At 44.6% G+C, this 21,877-nt stretch overlaps 1 long non-coding RNA gene across 1 annotated transcript; it reads left to right on the top strand.

Annotated features, from left to right (window-relative positions):
- The first annotated feature begins 42 nt into the window (after positions 1-42).
- Positions 43-20,864, top strand: LOC143963742 (uncharacterized). Its single transcript, XR_013271032.1, has 4 exons — positions 43-309; positions 16,472-16,898; positions 20,294-20,391; positions 20,766-20,864. It is a non-coding gene; the product is annotated as an uncharacterized LOC143963742 (long non-coding RNA).
- Positions 20,865-21,877: the final 1,013 nt, after the last annotated feature.

The raw sequence follows: 21,877 nt of genomic DNA, 5'->3' as shown, positions 1-21,877 counted from the left end.
TTCTAATTTTTTTATATAGATGTAATTTTTTATTTTAGAGTGGACCTCCGTTTTAAATCCTCACTTCCTGTGCACGAGAGCACGCACGCCGCTCGGGGGGAAGAAAGAAATGCCGGCGTCTCTGAACAGACTCCTGCAACTCCCTGGGGAGAGAAGGAAGAAGCCGCATCACAGTCCTTTCCCTAGGGCAGGGGAACCCCTGTCCATCACAGAAGGAAGGAAAAGCCGCTGCAGCCACTTCCAGCGGGGAACGAGTGCACTGTGAGGAGCCAGGTGACCTGTACAAGCCTTCTGACACAAGCGAGCATGGTAAGTGTACTCTCACACCCTCTAGTGGTGAATTGCAGGCAAGACAACACCAAACTCAAACAGGGAAGAAATCCTATAAGTTAACCAAGTTTCTTAGGATATTTTCACTTAACTTTCCCGCTAGCAGGATTCTGCTGCAAGCAGACAGAGCCATTCTTCACCTATCACAGCAGGCTGTGTTATAATAGAACCTTCAGGAACCGGGACCCCTAAAATGGGTCCCCTCTCCTGGACCCGTATAGCACCCTGCCAGAGAAAAAACTTTTGCCATTGAGTCAAATGCCCAAAGTACTGTGTCATTTGGTCTAGCTCTCAATCAAGAGAAACATTACAGGCAAAACCTCGTTCTTCATCCACGAGGCTCAAGTACCATCCACTTGGGCCCTTAGTCACTTTGAATGGATCTGGTTGCATAGCCTCTTGGACCCACAGGGATCCTCCAGCGGAGCTCTTTTTAAGACTTCTTCTACACCTTAGACACTGGCGCAAAAACTGAGGTACTCCCTGTATGGGAGTGGTTATATAGGGAGGGTGACTTCCTTTTTTGGGTGTGCCAGTGTCCATCACCTGAAGGTGGCCTATAACCCACATAGTAATTACTATGAAGCTTCCGTGTTCTGTGATGTACGATAAAGAAATCACAGTAGGTAAGCACACATTGTGATCCTGCACAGATCAGCTCTCCTTTCCTCACAAGCTGTCTTTATGTGAAGAAAGACTGTGTGTAAATTTGCTGTCCCCTCAAAATTACTCAACACACAGCCATTCATGTCTAAACCACTGGCAACAAAAGTGAGTACACCCCTAAGTGAAAATGTCTAGGTTGGGCCAAATTAGCCATTTTCCCTCCTCTGTGTCTTGTGACTCGTTAGTGTTACAAGGTCTCAAGTGTGAATGGGAAGCAGGTGTGTTAAATTTGATGTTATCATTATTATTTAACAGGACAGGTTCCTCTCAGAACAGGCCTCGCCGTGGTCAACCAAAGAAGTTGAGTGTATGTGCTCTGCGTCAAATCCAGAGGTTGCCTTTGGGAAATAGACATATGAGTGCTGCCAACATTGCTGCAGAGGTTGAAGGGGTGGGGGGGTCAGCCTGTCAGTGCTAAGACCATACTCCACACGCTGCATCAAAGTTGGTCTGCATGGCTGTCATCCCAGAAGGGAGCCTCTTCTAAAGATGAAGCCCGCAAACAGTTTGAAGATAAGCAGACTAAGGACATGGATTACTGGAACCATGTTCTGTGGTCTGATGAGACCAAGACAAACTTATTTGGTTCAGATGGTGTCAAGCGTGTGTGGCAGCAACCAGGTGAGGAGTACAAAGACAAGTGTGTCTTGCCTACAGTCAAGCATGGTGATGGGAATGTCATGGTCTGGGGCTGTATGAATGCCAATATGTACTGTGACATACTGAAGCAGAGCATGATTCCCTCCCTTCAGAGGCTGGGCCACAGAGCAGTATTCCATGATAACGACCCCAAACGCACTTCCAAGACAGCCACTGCCTTGCTAACGAAGCTGAAAGTAAAGGTGATGGACTGGCCAAGCATGTCTCCGGACCTAAACCCTATTGAGCATTTGTGGGGCATCCTCAAATGTAAGGTGGAGGAGCGCAAGGTCTCTAGCATCCACCAGCTCTATGATGTTGTCATGGAGGGGTGGAAGAGGACTCCAGTGGCAACCTGTGAAGCTCTGGTGAACTCCATACCCAAGAGGGTTAAGACAGTGCTGGAAAATAATGGTGGCCACAAAAAATATTGACATTTTAGGCCCAATTTGGACTCACTTTTGTTGCCAGCGGCTTAGACATTAATGGCTGTGTGTTGAGTTATTTTGAGGGGACGGAAAATTTACACTGTTATACAAGCTGTACACTCACTACTTTACATTGTAGCAAAGTGTCATTTCTTCAGTGTTGTCACATGAAAAGTTATAGGACTGCTATCCGCCGCCATCCGGAGCTCGAACGATGGGAACGAGCGCCCATCCTACACGGGGCTGCTGTACAGACCATCAGGCGACTCCCCGCGGGGCTGTTTGGAGACCGGGAAGGCTTTAGAACTGCGGAAGCCGCGAGGCATAGGGACGGCCGGGCGCCATCTTGCGGCCTACGTGCAGGCCGCATCGCGCCACACGCCACCACCGAATACCGGAGCCTCCGCATTGCATCCCCGCGGATCCGTGACCCACCAACTGAAGGGGATTCTGCACAAGCGTAAACCGCAGCCGACAGCCCCCTCTCTACACCCGGGGAGACGGAGTAGGCCGCAGCAGACTCCCACAGGCGCCATCTTGGGGCCTATGAAACGGCCGTTCCGACCGGACCTCCACCGCTGGACACCTTGAGCTGCAGGCATCCCACACCAGCAGACCCTGAACACTCGGTGACCGCTGTTGAGGAGCCCCAGGACACAACCAGGACCCGTTGAAAAGCCAGCCACGACTTGGGCCTTCAGCCTGGGCACACAGTAAGTGATACAGAGCCCATCTCACCCCCCTCACCCTTACAGACAAAGTTGCCCAGCACCCGGTTCCCCCTGTCATCCCTCCCTACAAGCCCTGGGTCATTTGGGAAACAAGAACCACCAGTGGGACAACAAGAACCAGCAGGCCTATTGAAAGAACACCAGCAGCCATATTGCTACACCCTGCTTACTCACCACACTCCTAAACCCACCTGCAATAGACTGACCTGGCTCACCGGGATACAAAAGTACACCTGTAAGGACTGTACATAAGATACACCCCCCTCCATTGCTATCCTGCCACATATTTTCAGATCTGGCAACAGGGGCAGAGGCCTGGTGTATAGCCTATATGCTATTGATGTAAAACAACCCTGGTGACCTGGGGACCTGAGAAGTGAAAACGGATCATCTTGACTATGTCAACACACTCACGGAGAAGTACACATACCCATACCCTGCGCTCTCTGGGGACCCCACAGGGCAAACTATCATCCGCAAACCTGAGCAAATTTAAATACTCGGGTAGCGGTAAACATTCCAAACAGACGCCCCCGCAGGACAACGGTATCATAGAAGACATGGAGGACGATGAGGTCTCTCTACCTGCCTCTGAAGACTCTACTGTTGGGGCCAATAAGACTGACCACCTGCTCACCTATGCGGCCATGACTGACATTGCGGCCGACATTAAAAGCTCCTTCACTGCTGCCATAACGGACATTAAAACCGAAATTCTACGCCTAACGGAACAACTGGCGATAACTGACCGGGCAGGGAAGAGAAGAGACAGAGCCCTGATAAGATTGGATGACATCGCAGCCACACATTCCCAACACCTGATTGACATGAATCGACAAATTGAAGATTTAGACAATCGAGGACGTAGAAATAACATCAGAATCAGAGGAGTACCTGAGACTGTCTCCCAAGAACAAATTAAGCCGACTCTCACAGCCATATTCAATACCCTCATGGAAAGGCCGGAACAATCCCCTATTGATTTTGACAGGGCGCATAGGGCCCTCAGACCTAGGGCACAAGATGGAAACCCCCCGAGGGACATCATTTGCTGTCTACCCAACTACTGCCTGAAGGAAGACATTCTTCAAAAGGCCAGGACCAGAGAGCGGATTGTACATGAAGACGCGGTGATTCAACTCTTCCAAGATCTGTCGCCAATTACACTCAAAAACAGGAGAGCCCTGAAGCCACTCCTGGAAGTACTACGGCACAAAGGAATTAGTTATAGATGGAAGTTCCCGTTCGCGCTTCCCGTTCGCGCTTCAAGCAAACTTCCTGGGGAAACAACACTTACTCAAAGTGCCAGGGGATCTCAACAAATTTTGTGATGAGCTTCAGATCGACACCGTAGAGCTCCCAGAGTGGTATGCCGAGTTCCGCCCACCTCCAGAAGTGAACAATCCGCAATTCTCGCCGGGACCGTCACATACGCAGTCGCCCTACCAACCTGGTAGACACCGCAGGAACCCGGACAGAAACAGTTTCGAACCTCCATACCCCTCCAGAAATGACAGAAGCCCAAGAGGGAGAGACGCAAGGGACTATTGACCTGATGGGGCTGCCCATAAGTTCGGTCCCTACAACCCGTGTTCTGTTGCCACCCATTGAACATTGTGACCACCCGATTGCCTACGAACGATGTGCACAATCTTAATGTGAACACTGCACTCATGTGTAAATTACACGCAGTATACCACTAGTCAGAGTGACCTAAGACCGCACCTGGTCTTCTGCTTCCAATTGAACTGTAAGTACCAAATGCCACGCCAGATGCTGTCTCCCCGGTGCAGCCTGGCAGGGTGTGTACCTGACACGGTCAACCGGATTCCTCTTACAGCTTCCTGTTCTTTAAACAGGCCACTCTGACCCTGCCTTAGTGGAGACTTAAGATGTATACTCGAGACTGCAGCTGCACCGTATTGAGTGTATATCTCGGGCCTACACTCCTGGTCAATTGGTTCAATGGGTTAGTTGGTTTGTTGAAGGGTTAAACTACTTACTGTTTATTGTTACATTCCGGGCTGCAGACTGTTATGATACCATTCTAGGCTGATAGATGTGCATGTCTCAACCACCTTTGACCTGAATTACTCCTGCCTGAGCTTGTTATAATAATTTTTCTCTTAGGTCCATTACCTTAGGCGATTTTATACGTTCTTCATGGTTATGTTCTGTTGATAAAGGTTTTTTCTTTACATTAACGGCTAATTTGGGCAATGTCCATGTGCAATGTCACTACCCCAAGCGATGCCACCTGCAGATAATACTTTTTACCAAATTAGCCTTACGTCTGATCCCAGACACCCTAATCTCACTGGGGGAAACCCCCCCCCAGCCTGAACTCTTTGGTCCTCAGGTCCCATCGGACCTTTCTATAGGGTTAACTACCTCCTAAGATCACACTGCGCTGCTACACAGCGCAACTTATACCACTACCTGCTAATACACCTCCCGCTACCCCGACAGGGGAAGTACCACCGTACTTTGGAGCGAGCCAGACGCTGGTCTGACCCGTTCCATAAAGTGGGCAGATAAATCTGCCCCACCAAACCACCCTACCTGTTCTATTCCCCTCCCCTACCTACCCTTACCCCCTATTTACATTCTCACCCCCTTACTTCTACAATACCCCTACCCGTTTACACCTCACGATAACAGTGGGTCCAGATTATATTGGCTGACTACTGTGTCCCCTCAAAACATATCACGCTAGCAGTCACACCTTCACCATGGCGTACGCTTTCCTGGGAAAAGCTCCTACCATTATCTCCCATAATGTGAACGGTCTAAATGTACCCGAAAAGAGGTCTAAACTATTGAGGGAACTTAAAAAAGCCCGGCCTTCAGTTGTCTTCCTACAAGAAACCCATTTTAAAAGCAGTAATATTCCTAGGCTCACTGATAACACATTTACCACAGTATATCACGCCACCAACTCCCTGGCCAAAACTAAAGGAGTATCCACCCTCTTCCACAAAGACGCTCCCTTTGTGCTGAAGCAACAATTGGCCGATCCCGAGGGGCGTTTCCTATTCCTCAAAGGCTCATGGGAAGGGTCCCCTATAACCTTCGCTAATGTTTACTTCCCTAACACCTCCCACATATCTTTCTGCGATAAAATTGTAGGGGATCTCAAATGGTTTGCTGAAGGATGTATCCTCCTTGGAGGAGATTTTAATGTCCCTCTTGCACCCCTGAAAGACACCTCCACAGGACACACGCAAGTGCCATATAGAACACTCAAAAGAATAAAAGCCCTCCTGCAATCACTAACACTAGTAGATTCTTGGAGATCCATGCACCCCACAGGCAGGGATTATTCCTTTTTCTCCGCACCACACAAAAAATATTCGAGAATAGATATGATATTCATCTCGCAAAGGGACCTTGGTAACCTACTCTCAGCGGAAATAGGCATTATGGCCCTCTCCGACCATGCACCTACAGCAGTCACACTGCAGCTAAAAGCGCCATGCAAGTCTGTATTTAACTGGAGACTGAACTCCAACCTACTCACTGATCCAATTATAAAAGAAGACATACTACACGCCATCAACACCTATTTTGTTCACAACATTGACACTGACACAACCCCTCTGAATAATTGGGAAGCACACAAATCTGTAATTAGAGGCGAACTTATTAAATGGGGTGCCAGGAAAAAGAGGGAAAGGGAAAATGAAATTAACAAACTCTCCCAGCAAATAGCAAATCTTGAATTGCAACACAAACAATCCCAATCACTCAAAGTGGAAAATCAATTAACTCAACACAGGACCGCCCTAAGACTCCTGTTAAACATGAAACTTAAACGCTCCCTGTTTTTTAAGAAAAGTATTTTTTACGAACACGGAGACAAGAGTGGCAAACAACTAGCCAAAGCTCTAAAAGACGCCACGCTGGCGAACCATATCCACGCGTTAAAAGATAGGAAAGGCATTTTGAAACACAACCCGGAAGAAATAGCACGTATATTCCATAACTATTATTCTGAACTGTATAATCTCCCAGCCCAACACAGACCGCCTCACCTTACACATACGAAACGGGACAATATACATGATTTTCTACGGAATAGCGGACTCCCATCACTGACAGTGGAGGATACAAACGCACTTGAGGACCCCATAACTGCCACTGAAATCTCAAACGCGATTGCAGACCTGAAAACAGGGAAGAGCCCCGGTCCTGACGGCTTCACATCACAATATTATAAAACCTACACTGCTGCCCTAATAAAGCCCCTCCGTTCAGCCTTTAATTTCTTGGCAAAAAACAAACATGACTCCCAATCCTTCCTCATGGCACACATAGCTGTGATTCCTAAGCCAAACAAAGAACACACGGACTGCGCAAACTTTCGACCCATCTCACTCCTCAACATAGACCTAAAACTCCTTGCCAAAATACTGGCCAATAGACTAAAACCCCTTTTAGCAAACATGATCGGCCCTGAACAAGTGGGGTTCATGCCGGGGAGGGAGGCCCGTGACAACACCATTAAGGCCCTGAACTTGATACATTTTGCAGGCAAATCTGGAACCAAGGGCATGCTGCTCTCTACCGATGCCGAGAAGGCCTTTGATAGGGTCTCCTGGGAATACATGTTGGCTACATGCTCGCACATTGGCCTTGGAGGAAACATGTTGTCATGGATCTCAGCTCTTTATCGGAACCCCCAGGCCAAAATCAAAATTAACAATATTTTCTCTGAACCCATATCCATTCATAACGGTACACGCCAAGGCTGCCCCCTGTCACCACTCCTCTTTATTCTGACCCTGGAACCCTTAATTAGAACTATTAACCTAAACAAGGACATACAGGGATTTACACTAAAAGATAGAGAATATAAAATTGCTGCTTATGCCGATGATCTCCTATTCTTTCTCACCAACCCTCACATCTCGATACCCAACCTACACAAAGTATTTCAAACCTTTGGTTACATATCCAACTTTAAAATAAACCAGTCTAAATCGGAAGCCCTAAACCTCACCCTACCACAGAACCTCCTTGAAAATTTACAAAGCAATCACCCCTATAAATGGGAACGGGGCGCCCTTAAATATCTGGGTATAAATTTATCCAGTGACATTGAAAAATTATATGATGCAAACTATAAACCCCTACTTGCCACGATCAAAAGAGACCTCCTTAAGTGGAATGCAAAAATGTTTTCCTGGTTTGGGAGGGCCGCCATTTTAAAGATGACGGTACTCCCTAAACTTTTGTATGTATTTAACGCCCTGCCAATTAAAATACCGGAACTCTTCTTTAAAACATTACACCAAATTCAGAGGCGATTTTTGTGGGCCGATAAGAAACCTAGAATCCAATTCAGACATTTAACACTGGCTAAAGGAGATGGGGGTATAGGTTTGCCCGACTTCAAAAAGTACCACCAGGCCACCCATGTCACAAGAGTTATAGACTGGCATTGCCATGGCCTGAATAAGGATTGGGTCCAAATAGAAAACAACTTGGCGGGTCGCGGCATCCTCTACCTCCCATGGTCGTTTCATGCCAGACAGCCCAAACTTATAGATCACCCACTAATTGAAACAACAATTAAGATCTGGCAAACACTGGTAAAGTCACAAAAGATCGCAACATATCCAGGTCCCCTGACGCCACTCGCGAATAACCCCGACTTCATTCCAGGCCTGCACCATAATCTACCACAAAACTTCCTAGTGCATACATGTATATTAGGTACACAAGTTAAGTCATTCGAAACTTTGACCGAGGAGGTGGGGGAGCTGTTTCCTGGAAGTTGGTTCTACATCCAATTGCAGGATTTCCTGGTAAATAACAAATACAAAAAGCAATTCCGCCTTCCATTGACTCAGATCGAGAATATATGTTTACAGAGATCACCGATAATGAACACCACATCTCTCGCATACTCATTGCTAATTCAAGCATCACAAGCTGACAAAAACAAATTCAAAACAAAGTGGGAACGTGATCTCCAGACTAGCATATCTGAGGAGCAATGGAATAAGGCATGCGTGTTGGCACACAAGTGCTCCTTAAGCTCCAAATACCAGGAAATATCCTACAAAATTTTAACTCAATGGTATATTACGCCACAGCGAACCAGGAGATGGTCTCCCTCCACCTCAGACTTGTGCTGGAGATGTAAGACTCACAAAGGTACCTTTCTGCACATATGGTGGGAATGCCCGCTAATACAAGCCTACTGGGATGCGATCAAATCCTGGATAAAACACATAACAGAAACTCGCCTAGAATTGAACGCGGCTATGTGCCTGATCAATCTGGTCCCCACCAATCTAAGCCGCTACAAAAAATCATTGTCCAGACACTTACTCACGGCCGCTAAAACACTGATACCAATACATTGGAAAACAACCAAAACACCGAGCATTGCTGACTGGTTAGACAGAGTGCAATACATCTACAAGATGGAGGAGATTGTGGCTACCAAACATGAAAACAGCACGAACTTTATTAAAACATGGCAGCCATGGCTGATCTTCACACTCTCCCCTGAATTCCACACGCTTAGAGATTAAACTTTTTAGCATATGTTGATCCTTATCACGGTGGGTGCAAAGCTTAAACAGTCATAGAACCTTTCTAATTAATGGAGCTATGAATGATAGTGATGAGATGATCACACCCCACACCCTCCTCTCCTTCCCCCTACCTCCCCCCCTCCCCACACCCTTCATATCGTTCTCAACTGTCCCCAAACTTCATACACTACTTTACGTCTCCAATTGTGTCCTTACCCCAACCTAGCCGCTAACAGAATCTGAACACAGTGGAGATGTACTTATATGTTATGTTTTGTTGTTTACAGTTTGATTGCAATGATATATGTATTCAGACATTGACTGTAAACCTGATCTTATTTTCAATAAAATCTTTGATTGAGAAAAAAAAAAAAAAAGAAAAGTTATAATAAAATATTTACAAAAATGTGAGGGGTGTACTCACTTTTCGGAGATACTGTATATGTGGATTCTGTGCAGCAGGCCCGCACTGTAGCAGTAAAGCTACAGTGTGCGGTCAGGAACTGGTTCAATTTTGTTGTAAAGCCCAATCAAGAGTGTATATGGCAGGGATATGCAATTAGCGGACCTCCATTTGTTTCAGAACTACAAGTCCCATGAGGCATAGCAAGACTCTGACATCCACAAGCATGATACCAAGAGGCAGGGGCATGATGGGACTTGTAGTTTTGCAACAGCTGGAGGTCCGCTAATTGCCTATTCCTGGTATATGGCATCTTTGTGAAGAATATTGGTATATCTGCAGTAACTAAAGAAAGTCTTCAACATTTATTGTTAACTTAAACATGAATAAATTGTAAAATTGTAAAATTAAATGATTAACCGCACTCTAAATAAAGTGCATGTGAATCCAATAACTTCAATTATGGTGACAAGTGAATAGAGTGATATAAAGTTCCAAAAGTATTCAATATAAATATCTTACATAAAGTCTCATGAACACTCCGTGGTATCCAAAAACATTTCTGTGCTCAAAACCCGTATGTGTCTTCTCTTCACCAACATTCATATGTGCATCCTACTCACCAGAGCATGTTGACCCCCCATTACAGGTAGTCAAAGAAAGCAAAGTTAGATGTATCCTCTTGGAGAGGAAGACAGCCCAGGGCAAGTATCGCTGGCGCTGCTCCTGGATTCCTAGATACTTGTACCAGCTTATATAGGAGTAGAAAAGAAGCCTCTCATGGTGCAGTATATGCCAAAAAGATTTAAGAACATTTACATTGGCAGAATGGCACAGACAGGCAAATGGGTGTGTATATACGTCCCTTTAAACTTGCACTTGATGTCCCACGATCATGTCACGGAGCTGCAGAACAGGGGGATGCCTGTGTAAACAAGAAATCTCCCTGTTCTGCCTAGTGACAGGACACTGATCATCTTCTCCCTGTAATCGGAAGCAGCGATCAGTGTGGTACCACAGTAATCCCAGCCACCACACCATTAGAATCACTCCCTGGGACACATTAAACCCCTTCAGCGACCCCCTAGTGGTTAACCCCTTCACTGCCAGTGTCATTTACACAGAAATCAGTGCATTTTTATAGCACTAATTGCTGCATAAATGACAATGGTCCCAAAATAGCATCAAAAGCGTCCGATGTGTCTGCCATAATGTTGCAGTCACAATAAAAATCGCTGACATTACTAGTAAAAAAAAAAAAATTATAAAAATGCCATAAAGCTATCCCTTATTTTGTAGACGCTATAGCTTTTGCGCAAAGCCAATCAATAAATGCTTATTGTGATTTTTTTTTTTAATCAAAAATATGTAGTAGAATACGTATTGGCCTAAACTGAGGAAAAAAAATATTTTTTTTATATATTTTTGGGGAATTTTATTATAGCAAGTTAAAAATATTGCTTTTTTTTTTCAAAATTGTCACTCTATTTTTGTTTATAGCGCAAAAAATAAAAAATGCAGAGGTGATCTAATACCACCAAAAGAAATCTCTATTTGTGGGAAAAAAAGAACGTCAATTTTTTTTGACAGCCATTTCGCACGGCCGCGCAGTTGTCAGTTAAAGCGACGCAGTGCCGAGTCGTAAAAAGTACTCTGGTCATTTGGCAGCCAAATACTCCAGGGCTGAAGTGGTTAAAAAAATATAAAAACACACTACAGATTGTGAAATGTTAAAGTCATAGGTAAACAGGGGACGCTGTACTGCACTCCACCTGCTCTGGTGAGTAGGATGCACGTATGAATGTTTGGAACCCTAAACTGATGGGGACACTAGTAAAGATCTGATCAGATCAGATATCGAACCATTTAGACACTATACTACTAAGGGAGGTGTATGGCGCGTGCGTGGGTGTTAGCACTACTGGCACTAATCTGACGCTGCCTGGGGCAATGCAGACCCCGACTGACAGTAAAAACCTAACTGATATCACACGCCGGGCAATCAGGGGGGTAAAACCTTTATTGTGTAATATATGGAGGGTGCCCTGATGCTATAAAAAAAAAAAAAAACAACTAACCAGAGTCACCCGTAACACTAATACGGTGATCACTGGTGACAGGGGGTGAAAGGGTTAACTAGGGGGCAATCAGGGGTTAAAACCTCAATAGGTAATCTATCGGGGTACCTGACGCTATAACAAATCAACTAACTGGCTAACTAGCATCACCAGTGACACAAATACAAGGATCGATTCGTGACACTGGCGACAGGGGGTGAAAGGGTTAACTGGGGGAGCGATCAAAGGGGTTAAACCTTTATTAGGGGGGTAACCTAGACCTAACGGGGCCAACTACTCTAACTGCCCCAACATTTATTTCAGTCACAAATGACACCAATGCAGTGAACAGTGAAAAATCTGAAAATTGCAATTGGTGACACAGTGACAGAGAGTGAAGGGGTTAACGGTGGGAAGGGGGCAATCAGGGGGTGATATGGGGGTGGCAAGTGTACCTGTGTGTACTGGCGTTAGTGTAGTGTTGTGCAACTCATGGTTAGATGTCCTCTCTCTCCTCTCACTGGAATCGAAAAGACTCCACGAGGAGAGATGACATCACTTCCTCCTGTCTGCGTTTACACTTACACAGGGGAAGGTTTCCATTTGTTGGGACCAATCACCAGGTCAAGGGCATAAATCATTGGTCTGGCCCTGGGGACTGATTGGTCCTCTAACGAATACAATCTCCGCTCGTGCCCCCTGCCCACAGGGAGGGAGGGATGTACAAGTACGCCAATTTGCCCACCCATGCCATTCTGCCGATGTACACGTAAGTGCGGCGGTCCGGAACCGGTTAAACTTATATTGATCTATATAGGGCTTTGAGTTTATGAAGCTGGTTACATAAAGTCAAGGATGTCCGCTTTCAGTTCAGATTGTAAGCTCTTCTGAGCAGGGTCCTCTTAATCCTCTTGTATTTAATTGTATTGTCTCCCTTTTATATTGTAAAGCGCTGCGTAAATTGCTGGCGCTATATAAATCCTGAATAATAATAATAATAATAATAATAAAAGACGGCTACAGCGCGGACTCTATCTGCCGGGAGGGGGTCCCTGGACGTCCTCCTATTTACTTCCCCTCTGTGCGCAGGCGCGGATCGGGGAAGTTCTGTGTTGGCCGTGTCCCTCGGACACAGCCAATCACAGATCGTGCTAAATGGCCAATCACATCGGCCATTTAGCACTCGATCGGCATGTCCTATGAGAGGTGATCTCATATGTAAACATATGAGATCATCTCTCATCGCCGGCTCCCCTCCTCACACAGAGACAGCGTGTGAGGAGGGAGAGCTTCTGTGCTGCAGCTGCAGCGTCAGTGAGAACACACACACACACATGCCCACCTGTCCCCAGTGCCACCTATCAGTGCCATCTGTCCCCTGTACCACCTTTCAGTGCCACCTGTCCTCAGTGCCATGTGTCCCCAGTGCCACATGTCAGTGCCATGTGTCCCCAGTGCCACCTATCAATGCCCCCTGTCCCCAGTGTCACCTATCAGTGTCATCTGTCCCCAGTACCACCTATCCCCAGTGCCACCTGTCCCCAGTGCCACCTGTCAGTGTCACCTGTCATCAGTGCCACGTATCAGTGCCACCTGTCACTGTCACCTGTCAGTGCCACGTATTAGTGCCATCTGTCATCAGTGTCAGGTGTCATCAGTGCCACGTATTAGTGTCATCTGTCATCAGTGCCACGTATTAGTGCCATCTGTCATCAGTGCCATATCAGTGCCACGTGTCATCAGTGCCACGTATTAGTGCCATCTGTTATCAGTGTCACGTGCCATCAGTGCCACGTATCAGTGCCATCTGCCATCAGTGCCACGTCAGTGTCACGTGTCATTGTCCTGGTGCTCCAGGGCCTTCAAAAGTGTAATAGGTAGTCAACAAGTTAGATGTGTAATTTATGCTCCTAGAACACGTGACGGCGCTCCCTGCATGTTGGGTCTTTCTAAGTGGCCAGGCTGTGAAAAAGTTCACACATGTGGTATCCTAATACTCAGGAGGAGTAGCAGAATGTATTTGGGGGAATTATTTGTGGTATACACATGCCATGTGAGAGACATAACCTATTACAATGACAATTTTGTGGGGGGAAAAAAAAATCTTAATGTTGCGGAGAAGTGTGGGAAAAAATTACAACACCAAAAACCTCACTATGCCTCTTACTAAATACCTTGGAATGTCTACTTTCCAAAAAGGGGTCAATTGGGGGGTATTTGTACTTTCCTGGCTTGTTCGGGTCGCAAGATGTCATCAGACATCAGATGTGATCAATTTTTTATGATTTGCAGGACAAATTTTCACAAAGACCAAATAATATCCACTAATTTGGGTTATTTTTACCAAAGATATGTAGCAGTATAAATTGCGGCCAAAATTCATGAAAAAAAATTAATAATTTTCAAAATTTTATCACAGAAACAAAGAAAAATGCGTTTTTTTTTCCAAATTTTCGGTCTTTTTTCATTTATAGAGCAAAAAATAAAAAACCCCAGAGGTGATCAAATACCACCAAAAGAAAGCTCTATTTGTATGAAAAAAAGGACAAAAAATGAATTTGGGTACAGTGTTGTATGACTAAGTAATTGTCATTTAAAATGTGAGAGCACCGAAAGCTGAAAATTGGTCTGGGCAAAAGGGGGGTTTAAGTGCCCAGTAGGCAAGTGAGTAACATTTAATTATTAATTTATTAAATCTAGGCAAATATAAGGATATAAAAAATATATATATTTTTTTATACAAACAAGCACAATATTGCAGCATGTAGCTGTCAGTAATGTTATGTAATGTAATGGGTGCTCATGTTATGTACTGGTCTATTTTTAGACATTTGACAGTTATATGGACTCTGACCAACTGACATCACTTGTCAGTTGGTGAGGGTCAAAGGTCAGATATGGGATCTGACCTTTGACCCTCACCAACTGACAAGTGATGTCAGTTGGTCAGAGTCAGGTCAGATCCTATATAAGGCAGCTCTGCCCTGTACTGGCTGTCAGTTGTTCTTGACTATCGCAGCGGTAAGTTCATTTCTACTTCCCTCCTGGATTCTGGGGGCAGAGCTACACTTGGTATACACATCACCATCTGAGATTACAGAATTTTGCACATTAACATAAGATTTATCAAATCCAGGCAAATATAAGGATATAAAAAAAAAAAAATATATATATATATATATATATATATATATATATATATATTTTTTTTTTTTTTTTTTTTTTTAATTATCTATAGCTATCTCCTAAACAAATAGTAACCATCCCAAAAAAAAAAACTCACTACCAGGCACCCAAACAAGCACAATATTGCAGCATGTAGCTGTCAGTAATGTTATGTAATGGGTGCTCATGTTATGTACTGGTCTGCTTTCAAACATTTGACAGTTATATGGACTCTGACCAACTGACATCACTTGTCAGTTGGTGAGGGTCAAAGGTCAGATCCCATATAAGGCTGCTCTGCTGGGTGTCAGCAAATATAAGGATATAAAATATATATTTTTTTTATACAAACAAGCAGAATATTGCAGCATGTAGTTGTCAGTAATGTTATGTAATGGGTGCTTATGTTATGTACTGGTCTGCTTTCAAACATTTGGCAGTTATTTTCAAAGCTTGGCTAAAAAGTGTTTACACTTACACAGGGGAAGGTTTCCATTTGTTGGGACCAATCACCAGGTCCAGGGCATAAATCATTGGTCTGGCCCTGGGGATTGATCGGTCCTCTAACGAATCCAACCTCCGCTCGCGCCCCCTGCCCACGCGGAGGGAGGGATGTACAGGTACGCCCATTTGCCCACTCATGCCATTCTGCCGGCGTACACATACATGCGACGCTCGGGAACTGGTTAAACTTATATTGATCTATATAGGGCTTTGAGTTCATGAAGCTGGTTACATAAAGACAAGGATGTCCGCTTTCCCTTATTTTCAAACCTTAGTCATAATTGTCATATTTTTAAAAACAGCTGATTTTTTTTTTTTTTATGTGAATTATAAATCCTTTCATTTAGAGTCCTTCAGTATAGACAATATGAGCCAAGACAGTACAGCCAGCCATAAAGCCATCATTTGTACATAGACAAGTCATTGTGTTATAAGGACAAGGACAGAGCTGTGGGTTAGAAATGATTCCCATATCTATCAGATTTTTAAAAAATATTTTATTTTATATTTTCGGTATTTTTATTTTTATATTTTACCACCGTTACATAACATTATATGATGTTTGTCACTGAGCCAGTAAATTGCAGCTAGCCATATAGAATATGTACACAGAGAAGTCATTGCACTACATAGGGTGATGGGTCTTAACAACGACTTAGCTGTGCGTTTATAAATGATTCTGATATCTATCTATTTACCAACCATTCATCATTGCATAGCATAAGCGCCCATTACATAACATTGCATGTTCATTACATAACATACAGTACGTTGAATAAAGTTAAAAAAAAAAAAAAGCCATCCGGCAGAGGGCAGCGGCTTATACAGTATGAGGCAGTGCTGCCCTCTGCTGGATTTCATTTTTTGCTAACCCTCCTGGCGGTAGATTTCCCTCCATAATTCTCTTGGGTTTTCAATATGTTTTATAAAGAATTTGTGTTCCCCCCCCCCCCATGTCTCCCTCCATATTTATCATTCTTTTTCTTTTTCTTTCCTGCAGATACCTGAGCTTTTTTGCGAAGGACTAGCGATAAAGACAACACTTTGCTGTTCCTGGAAGATTAGTAGTTACACCACTTTAGTAACTTCTATTCCAGTAACAAGAGGGACATACTATCCGCCCTCACAGGGACCTTGCTATACAATGCCAGGTCCCTTTACCACTACTGTAAAAGGAGAGACTTGCCATCAGTCCTCCCAGGGACCCTATAACAACACAGGTCCTGACACCACTCCTGTAAACGGACGGGCTTTCCATCAGCCCTCCCAGGGACCCCGCCATAAGACCGCAGGTCCTGACACCACTCCTGAGACTTACCATCAGCATCCCAAGGACCAGTTACCAACACAGGCCGTCATATTGATGGACACTTCACATCCAGTGCCAAGTCAGCGTATCAAGATGAGATCGAGGACCACTCCACGTGGTAAGTGTTAGTGTCTCAGCAGAATAAAAAAAACTGTCAGGCATTGACTGTCTATTCAAAATAAAAATAAAAAAAACTTCAGATACACTCTAATTATTTTACTCTGTGGTCTGAAGCTCTGCATTGTACCATTTCAGAGTGGCACATCTCTATTAGAGTACTAGAAAGTAGACATGTGCAGAGTAAAATATTTCGTTTCGGAATTTCTTTTTCATCCGAAAAATTAATTTATTTAGTTACTCCCGAAATTCGTTTTTATTTATTTCGTTTTTTGTTCAAAAATTGCATTTGTCTGAAAATCCACATGAATTTCGGTCGAATCTGTCTTTGAAGGCTTATGGTGTCTGTCGAATGTATAAAGAAGATTCGACGGAGCTAGTATATAGCATACTTCGTGTGAACTTTAGAACCCTATTAAAGTCTATGGGACTCCAACGTTCAAAATCTAAAGTGCTAATTTTAAAGACTAATTTGCAAGTTACTGTCCTAAAAAGTGTCTGGGGACCCGGGTCCTGCCCCAGGGGACATGGATCAATGCAAAAAAAAGTTTTAAAAACGTCCGTTTTTTCAGGAGCAGTGATTTTAATAATGATTAAAGTGAAACAATAAAAGTGTAATATTCCTTTAAATTTCGTAGGGGGGGGGTGTCTATAATATGCCTGTGAGGGGGCTCATGTTTCTGGTGCTTAGAACTGTCCCTGCACAAAGTGTCATTTATGCAGGAAAAAAAGTCCTTTAAAATCACTCGCAGCTATTATGAATTGTCGGCTCCGTAATACAGAGAACACTCATTGAAAGTCATTGATAAAAAAATAAATAAATAAATAAAAAAGCGTGGGGGTCCCCCAAATTCAATTACCAGGCCCTTCAGGTCTTGTATGGATATTAAGGGGAACCCTGCCTCAAGTTTAAGAAAAAAAATTGACGTGGGGTTCCCCCTAAATATCCATAACCAGACCCTTCAGGTCTGGTATGGATATTAAGGGGAACCCCGCGTCAAATTAAAAAAAAATTGACGTGGGGGGTCCCCCTAAAAATGCATACCAGACCCTTTATCCGAGCACGCAACCTGGCAGGCCGCAGGAAAAGAGGGGGGGGCGAGAGAGCGCCCGCCCCCTCCTGAACCATACCAGGCCACATGCCCTTAACATTGGGAGGATGCTTTGGGGGTCTGTGAACCCTCAAAGCACCTTGTCCCCATGTTGCTGAGGACAAGGGCCTCATCCCCACAACCCTGGCCGTTGGTTGTGGGGGTCTGCGGGCGGGGGGCTTATCAGAATCTGGAAGCCCCCTTTAACAAGGAAACCCCCAGATCCCACCCCCCCCTGTTTGAAATGGTAAGGGGGTACAAAAGTACCCCTACCATTTCACAAAGAAAGTGTAAAAAATTGTTAAATAAGACAAACACACTTTTGAAAAATTCCTTTATTAAAAATAAAAAAAAAGATTCCAGCGGCGGTAATCCAATCTTGCTATCCAGCGACGGACGATCATCTCTCCGGGTTCCAGCGACGCTGATCTCATCCAGCGCAGCGAATCCATCCACCTTCTGTCTCAACTGAGGAGACACTGCAGGGATTCCGGGGGCCTGACGTTTCTTATATACGGAGGGCGGGGCCACCCGTCACCTGACCCCGCCCCCTCTGACGCAAGGTGAAACCCGGGGTTCCCCGTGACGTATGGGTGATCCCGTCCCCCCTCTGATGTAACGGAAACCTGCCTGTGTTACATCAGAGGGGTGCGGGGTCACCCATACGTCACAGGGAACCCCGGGTTTCCCCTTGCGTCAGAGGGGGGCGTTGTCAGGTGATGGGTGGCCCCGCCCTCCGTATATAAGAAACATCAGGCCGCCGGAATCCCTGCAGTGTCTCCTCCGTTGAGACAGAAGAAGGATGGATTTGCTGCGCTGATTCAGATGAGCCATCGCTGGAGAGATGATCGTCCGTCGCTGGATAGCAAGAGTGGATTACCACCGCTGGAATCTTTTTTTTATTTATTTTTTATTTGTAATAAAGGAATTTTTCAAGTGTGTTTGTTTTATTTAACTATTTTTTACACTTTCTTTGTGAAATGGTAGGGGTACTTTTGTACCCCCTTACCATTTCAAACAGGGGGGGGGCGGGATCTGGGTATTCCCTTGTTAAAGGGGGCTTCCAGATTCTGATAAGCCCCCCGCCCGCAGACCCCCACAACCACCGGCCAGGGTTGTGGGGATGAGGCCCTTGTCCTCATCAACATGGGGACAAGGTGCTTTGAGGGGTCACAGACCCCCAAAGCATCCTCCCAATGTTGAGGGCATGTGGCCTGGTACGGTTCAGGAGGGAGGGGGGGCGCTCTCTCGTCCCCCCCTCTTTTCCTGCGGCCTGCCAGGTTGCGTGCTCGGATAAAGGGTCTGGTATGGATTTTTAGGGGGACCCCCACGTCAATTTTTTTTTACATTTGACGCGGGGTTCCCCTTAATATCCATACCAGACCTGAAGGGTCTGGTTATGGATATTTAGCGGGAACCCTACGTCAAATTTTTTCTTAAATTTGAGGCAGGGTTCCCCTTAATATCCATACCAGACCTGAAGGGCCTGGTAATTGAATTTGGGGGACCCCCACGCTTTTTTTAAATTTATTTTATTTATTTTTTATCAATGACTTTCAATGAGTGTTCTCTGTATTACGGAGCCGACAATTCATAATAGCTGCGAGTGATTTTAAAGGACTTTATTTCCTGCATAAATGACACTTTGTGCAGGGACAGTTCTAAGCACCAGAAACATGAGCCCCTTCACAGGCATATTATAGAGACCCCCCCCCCCCTACGAAATTTAAAGGAATATTACACTTTTATTGTTTCACTTTAATCATTATTAAAATCACTGCTCCCGAAAAAACGGCCGTTTTTAAAACTTTTTTTGCATTGATCCATGTCCCCTGGGGCAGGACCCGGGTCCCCAAACACTTTTTAGGACAGTAACTTGCAGAATCTTTTCTCTCTGTCAAATCTTTTTTCTCTGTCGAACATTTTCTCTATATAATCTTGGACTAATAGAGGTAAGGTTAGGCACATTCGACCACAGGTTCTATAGACAGATTGTTATTGTCAGAGTCACGTCAAATCTCCTATTCTATATCGAACTGTTGTAACAAGGAAAATGAAAATAAAGCATTTATTTATGTCGGATCTTTCGTTTTTTCGGATTCTGTGCTTTCGTTATCGTTTGTCAAAACGAAAACGAAAATAGCTGAAATTTGGACTAAAATGCATTCGGACGAAAGCGAATGCACATGTCTACTAGAAAGCCCCATTATTATCAGAGCCGGACCTATTCTCTGAGATCTGTAAGACATTTGTGCACCCGCCATGTCTTGCTCTACATTTCTCATTATATTTTTCTTTTCTGCAGATTATCAATCAAGAGCTAGATTACGTATACTCATGAAGAGGAGAGGTCTAGCTGTACCACAACAGGTGGCAGTCTTTGGGACAACAATAACATTTGAGGTAAGTACAAGCCAATTATAATTTCCATCATAAATACAAGTTTCTTATATAAAAAGTATGTGGGTGGGGGGAACACGTAGAGATCTCACCATCATACATATACAGGAGAACATGTAGAAATCTCACCATCACACATATACAGGAGAACACGTAGAGATCTCACCATCACACATATACAGGAGAACACGTAGAGATCTCACCATCACACATATACAGGAGAACACGTAGAGATCTCACCATCACACATATACAGGAGAACACGTAGAGATCTCACCATCACACATATACAGGAGAACACATAGAGATCTCACCATCACACATATACAGGAGACCATGTACTCCCTCTCTAATGTTATTTTTTTCTTTGTCTATAGGCCACAGAAGTAGAAGCCATGGATTTCATTGATGGCAGGACTTCCTTCTTCAAAACTGTACTTCAATGTATCTCCGCAATGCCTCAATATGCCAGAAAGTCTTTGGAAGTGAGTATAGTCTCTATCTCTAAGGCCGCGTACACACGAGAGGATTGTCCGTCCAACTTAGTCCGCTGAAACGTGTTTCAGCGGACAATCCGCTCGTGTGTGGGCTTCAGCGTACTTTTTCAGCGGACAGTCTGACGGACTAAGTCTTTTGGAATTTCCGTAATTTTGTCCGTCCAAACTTGGTTTCAGCGGACAGTCCGCTTGTGAGTAAGCAAGTTGGACGGACTAAGTATGGCGCATGCTCAGAAAGGATTTACACGGCCGAAGGTTGCATTGCAGTGTATTGGACGTCGTATTTCTAGTCCCGTCGTACGTGCTGTACACGTCATCGCGCAAGCTTTCAGCGGACTGTCTGTTCATCGTATGTGGTCAAGTCCGTTCATTCAAAAGTTGGACGGACTGTCTGTCGGATTGTCTGACGAACTTAGTTGGGCAGACAATCCGCCCGTGTGTATGCGGCCTTATTCTCTAAATTCATAAACTACAAGTATGGTCCATACCATAACACTGCAGTTTATTGTAAAACCTATATGGGAAAAAGTATATCTGCTTATTCTCTACCTTTAGCTTCCGCACTGCGGGGGATGACCTTACCATCTCAGGAGAGTTTTCTCATGCTATTTGGTTACTCAGCACTCCCTAGGATCTCACCAGGGGAACCGTACCTAGGCCCCACATGGAAGTCGGGAGTATGACCCCATACACACTATTAGATTTTTCTGCAGATTTTTGTCTTCAGATTTACCAAAAACCATATAATATGAGGTCAAACCTTAAGAGTTTCAATATGTATGCAATCAGGCAGGCCCTTGCACTACATGGTTTTGATAAATCTGAAAACAAAAATCTGCAGAAAATCGAATAGTGTGTATGGGGTCTAAGGTAAATATAGATAAAGTGATTGAAAAGTCTCCTTTTAAAAAACAAAAAAAAAACAAACATGTTATACTTACCTGCCCTGAGCATTTGGTTTTGCACAGAGTGGCCCGGATCCTTCTCTTCTC

This window comes from Lithobates pipiens, unplaced genomic scaffold (genome assembly GCF_037356315.1).
Source record: "Lithobates pipiens isolate NorthernLeopardFrog02 unplaced genomic scaffold, aLitPip1_a1.2 Scaffold_8, whole genome shotgun sequence".
NCBI lineage: Eukaryota > Metazoa > Chordata > Amphibia > Anura > Ranidae > Lithobates > Lithobates pipiens.
This window is presented reverse-complemented; position numbering and strand designations above follow the sequence as displayed.